At 36.8% G+C, this 6,125-nt stretch overlaps 1 protein-coding gene across 3 annotated transcripts in view; it reads right to left on the bottom strand.

Moving 5' to 3' along the window:
• Nucleotides 1-6,125, bottom strand: part of TBC1D15 (TBC1 domain family member 15) — an 84,401-nt gene that overhangs the window by 52,452 nt on the left and 25,824 nt on the right. The gene's annotated exons all lie outside the window — the stretch shown is intronic.

Below are 6,125 nucleotides of genomic sequence, written 5' to 3'. Positions count from 1 at the left end.
GGCGCACTGTGGCAGCACCAGTGAACAGCCACTACGCGACAGCCTGGGACACCCACGGCGCACTGTGGCAGCACCAGTGAACAGCCACTACGCGACAGCCTGGGACACCCACGGCGCACTGTGACAGCACCAGTGAACAGCCACTATGCGACAGCCTGGGACACCCATGGCGCACTGTGGCAGCACCAGTGAACAGCCACTACGTGACAGCCTGGGACACCCATGGCGCACTGTGGCAGCACCAGTGAACAGCCACTATGCGACAGCCTGGGACACCTATAGCACACTGTGACAGCACCAGTGAACAGCCACTATGCGACAGCCTGGGGACACTGTGAGACTCAATCTCAAAAAAAATTAAATCAAACAAAAAAATTAATTTTTAAAAATTTGCATTTCTCATGAACATTAAGAAAAACATTAGGCTCACATGAAAAATAGACCTGAAAACATCCACATGAAATACGAAGAGAATCAAACGCTTTCTATCTATTCCCATCATAGCACATTTTAACTGCAAAATCATTCTTGTATATTTTTGTAATACAGTTAAAAAATTCAGGGACTAATATGGGAATTTTAAAGAGCAGTAGTGAGAATAACTTTTTTTTTTTTTTAAAGGAAAAGAGGCTGGGCACAGTGGCTCACACCTGTAATCCTAGCACTCTGAGAGGCCAAGGCAGGTGGACTGCCTGAGCTCAGGAGTTTGAGACATGCAGCATGAGCAAGAGCAAGACCCCGTCTTTACTAAAAGCATAGAATAACTAGCTGGGTGTTGTGGCACGCATCTGTAGTCCCAGCTACTCAAAAGGCTGAGGCAAGAGGACTCCTTGAGCCCAAGGGTTTGAGGTTGCTGTGAGCTGTGATGCACAGCACTCTATACAAGGTGACAAGAGTGAGACTGTCTCAAAAAAAAAAAAAAAAAGAAAGAAAGAAAATGAAATGAAAACGGAAAGTTAATGATGAGGACTTCTAGGAGTGACAAGTTAGTTCAATTTCACAAATACTAAGTGCTTGCATATACAAACACGTAAAAGACCAAAACTACATGAAGACTGATCCTTGAACAAAATCCTAAGGGAATACAGGAGAAACTTAAGTTTAAACATTTAAAGTTGAGCCTTATTTTCTATAGGTATAATGTTATAAATTAAGATTCCATTTCTGAGACTCATTTCAAACTATTAAAAAGTGTTTTTAATTATAAAAATAAGCAAGCAGAAAACAGTCATAGCTAGACCTCAGTACGTTTGATAAACATAAGTTTGGAATACAGCATATTTTTCTATTTATGAAGACCTCTTATTAATATAATCGCATTACTACTCAAAATCTAAGACAAGCACCACCAGAACCTACCACTCAGTCATTCATAAATGTAAATGGACGTGTACCTTCCTGTTTTTATCTAACATTTATGGAACACTTACACACTATGAACTCTGTATGTTCTAACTTAACCCTTACAATAACCCTAAACTGTAGAATGTATAACATCATTGGGGTGAGAAAGAAAACCAAAAGAGGTTAAAGAACTTGCCCAAGGTCAATGATACAAACAGTAAGGGATGGTACTGAGACTGAAACCTAAGGACTCTGCCCCAGAAAACTGTGCTCTTAGCCACCACACTATGCTTCCACATTAGTCTTACTGCTTCTCCCACGTGTTTGTGACATTAATCAACTATTACATGGACTATGTCAGGAAAGAGTCTTTCTATAAAGTAATCAAGACCACCAGGGAAGTTTTGATCTCAGAAACCTAACATGGCCTACTCTAAAACAGTTAATAAGAACACAACTAGCATGCAGCAGAAGCAAGAAAGGATGGATAAGATGAGTTAGGGAAGGGAGAGAGACAATTCTATATTGTTTGTATATATTTTAAAATTTTTTTAAGACACACAAAAAAGTCTAGCTATGTTGCCCAGGCTAAGATTGTAACTCCTGGGCTCAAGTGATCCTCCCATCTCAGCCTTCCAAGTAGCTGAGACTACAGTACGTGCCACCACATCCAGCACTAACGATAAAAAATTTTAAAGCCTATACATGTATTTCAACATGGCACAAAAATATGCATAAGAGTATTCACAGTATTATTTGTAATACTGGAGGGAGGGGAAGGAGGAGAGAAGGAAGGAAAAGAAAATATAAATCTCGACATCTACAAAAAGGGAAATGATAAGAGATACGCTGGATCCACTCTATGGAGAATACCATTCACGAGTTAAAAAAGGATGAGGAAGAGTAAAAAAGAGCAAACAGAAAAACGTTCATGGAAAATTTTCCATGTATATATGTATCTCTATGAATATTCAAAGTAAAAATAGTCATATATTTAAAAATAAATTTAACTAGTAACATTAAAAAGAAGTACAGAAGCATAAAGTAAAAAATTTCTGTCCCTTGGTTTATCAGTTTATAAAACCAGACAATCCAGATGACTGTATCGGGGGCCATAAAATGAAAATATGAAATGATTAAGGGAAAGAAATCTCTTAAAAAATAGCTTGAGTTAACTTCAGTCTTCACAGTTGTACCTTAGATTCTCTAGACTTGCTCACTATAGGTATCTGCTCTATTTCGTATCTTTTGATTTAAATCTCCCCACTTCCTCCACCCTAACCCTCACCCCTGGGGACCACTGTTTCATTCTCTATCTCTGTGTATTTAAGCTGGTGTTTTTAACACTCCACATCTAGGTGAAATCATGCAGTATTTTTCTGTCTGGCTTATTTCACTTACCATAATGTCCTCCAGTTAAATAAGTACATTTTAGCTGCTCTTGTCACAAAAAAATAATAACTATGTTAGATGTTAAATATATTAATCTACTTCAGTACAGTAACCACTGTACTCCTATATGTATCGCATAACATATACACCATAAAATGTTTAAAAGATTCTGAGAAAAAAAATTCCTAAGCTTTCGTGTCAAATGGATCAGAGACATAACCAGAAACACTTTAGCGTATTTTGACAAAGACTCAGCTATTAGCATAACTGAGAACTTCCTAATTCTCAAGTTAGAAAAAGAGATACTCACAGCCAAGAAAAGTGTGTTATCACCAATGCGGTCTAAGGTACGATACGATTAACACTGCAAGATTCTGGAAACCTCAATAAAGTGAATCCTACACAATCAAATGAAAGATACCACCTTACAAAAGCACACTAAGCAACTCTTTCCACACACTCACTAGTCAGGTGTTGCCTTTTTTTTTTTTTTTTACTTAAGAAAAAGAGGAAAGAGTTGGCTCAGTAATTTAGCTGGGAAAATGTTTTTAAAATATTAAAGAAACAGATAACTTTACAAAAAGTCAAAGTTGCACTCATTCCGTATTCTGTGATCCTTAATTCTTCAGCAGTTTTGAGGGACAAGTTACATGGCCCAAAACTCACATCTGTAAATCCAATTTATATCTCTTTAAAAAACAGTTATGTTGGCCAGGTGTAGTGGCTCACGCCTGTAATCCTAACACTCTGGGAGGCCTGCCTGAGCAAAGGGAGACCCCATCTGTCCTAAAAATAGAAAAACTAGCTGAGCATGGTGGTGAGCACCTGTAGTCCCAGCTAGTTAAGAGGCCAAGACAAAAGGATCTATCAAGCCCAAGAGTTTGAGGCTGCTATGAGGTATGACACCATAGCACTCTACCCATGGTGACAGAGACTCTGTCTCAAAAAAAAAAGTAGCATTTAGCTTAGCTTTCTAATCTCAAGTGTGTGATACAAAATAATTCTGCCAGAAATGGCATATGTAATGAAGTTAATAAATGTATTAATTTGTATCAGATACTAAACTTTAAGTCTTATATTCATAAGACTTAGAGGCACAGAGAAAAAAAAAAAAAGCAGTAAGTCCATCAATACATAATTTATCCCAAACCTAAAATAACTTAGTGATAGCAGTTCGAGCTGAACACAGGTTGAGTATCCCTAATTCAAAAACTGAAATAAGTGCTCCAAAATCCAAAACTTTTTAAATGCAGACATAACACTCAAAGAAAACACTCATAAGGGATATTGGACTTGCAGCACTTTGTTTTTAAAGTACTCTGATCTCATTTAATCCTCTCAGCCCTGCTGAGTGAGTAACATCTTATCTCCACCTCCATTTTAGGGAAGACTAAACTGAGGTATTCAGTGACTTTAACTCGACCACATACTGACACCTTCATTTGTTAAATCTCAACCATTATTATTTCCAGAAACTACCAGAAAATTTCTGTGTGGCTTCCCTCATGGAAAATGTTTCTGAAATTGCTTAAATGCAGAAAAATAATGCTGCTGTGGAACTAAAAACCAAATTTTAAATGTCTTTAAATGTATAAACCAATTCAGCATTTGGCCTTTAAACAGAAACCCTCAATGACTCTCCCACCTGAACTTGGAACCGCACAATGGAGGGCGCTTAGTCCCTCCTTAGAGCATCTTGGTTTGACTCACTCATTTGTGCTTCAATCTACATATTTTGTAAAGTGAGCAATTTTACTTATTTTTATTTACAGAATGTCTGTTCATCACCCCCCTTTGGCCAACCTAACCAAGAAAAAAAGAGTAAAATCGCTAATTTCATCAATCAGAAATGGTAAAGATGAAATAACAACAGACCCCTCAGAAATTCAAAAAATCCTTAATGAATATTACAAGAAACTTTATTCTCAGAAATATGAAAATCTGAAGGAAACTGACCAATACTTGGAAGCATGCCACCTTCCAAGACTCAGCCAGAATGAAGTGGAAATGCTGAACAGGCCTCTAACAAGTTCTGAAATAGCATCAACTATACAAAATCTGCCTAAAAAGAAAAGCCCTGAACCAGACGGCTTCACGTCAGAATTCTACCAAACCTTTAAAGAGAAACTAGTACCTATACTACTTAACCTTTTCCAAAAGATAGAAAAAGACGCAATACTACCCAACACATTCTATGAAGCAAACATCACCTTGATCCCCAAACCAGGAAAAGAACCAACAAAGAAAGAAAATTACAGACCAATATCATTAATGAATATTGATGCGAAAATATTCAACAAGATCCTAACAAACAGAATCCAGCAACACATCAAACAAATTATAAACCATGACCAAGTGGGTTTTATCCCAGGATCTCAAGGCTGGTTCAACATACGTAAATCTATAAACGTAATTCATCACATAAACAAATTAAAAAACAAAGATCATAAATTCTCTCACTTGATGGAGAAAAAGCTTTTGATAATATCCATGATCAGAACACTTAAGAAAATTGGTATAGAAGGGACATTTCTTAAACTGATAGAGGCCATCTACAGCAAACCCATGGCCAATATCATATCGAATGGAGTTAAATTAAAATCGTTTCCTCTCAGATCAGGAACCAGGCAAGGTTGCCCATTATCTCCATTGCTCTTTAACATTGTAATGGAAGTTCTAGCCATTGCAATTAGGGAAGAAAAGGCAATCAAGGGTATCCATATAAGATCACAAGAGATCAAACTTTCACTCTTCACAGACAATATGATTGTATATCTGGAAAACACCAGGGAATCTAACCTTTAGAAGTCATCAAGGAATACAGCAGCATCTCGGGTTACAAAATCAACACTCCCAAGTCGGTAGCCTTTATATATACCAACAATAGTCAAATGGAAAAAATAGTCAAGAACTCGATTCCATTTACAGTAGTGCCAAAGAAGATGAAATTATTTGGGAGTTGACCTAACATAGGATGTGAAAGATCTCTATAAAGATAACTACAAAACTCTAAAAAAAAGAAATAGCTGAAAATGTTAACAAGTGGAAAAACATACTATGCTCATGGCTGGGAAAAATTAATATTGTTAAATGTCCATACTACCCAAAGCAATATATAATTTTAATGCAATCCCTACTAAAGTTCCATTGTCATACTTTAAAGATCTCCAAAAAATAATACATTTTATATGGAATCAGAAAAAACCTCGAATAGCCAAGACATTACTCAGAAATAAAAACAAAGTAGGAGGAATCAGGCTACCAAACCTCAGACTATACTATAAATCCAAGTGATCAAAACAGCATGGTATTGGCACAAAAACAGAGAGGTAGATGTATGGAACAGAATAGAGAACCAAGAGATGAACCCAGCTACTTACCATTATATG

This window comes from Otolemur garnettii, unplaced genomic scaffold (genome assembly GCF_000181295.1).
Source record: "Otolemur garnettii isolate 467f Iridium unplaced genomic scaffold, OtoGar3 scaffold00143, whole genome shotgun sequence".
Lineage (NCBI taxonomy): Eukaryota > Metazoa > Chordata > Mammalia > Primates > Galagidae > Otolemur > Otolemur garnettii.
This window is presented reverse-complemented; position numbering and strand designations above follow the sequence as displayed.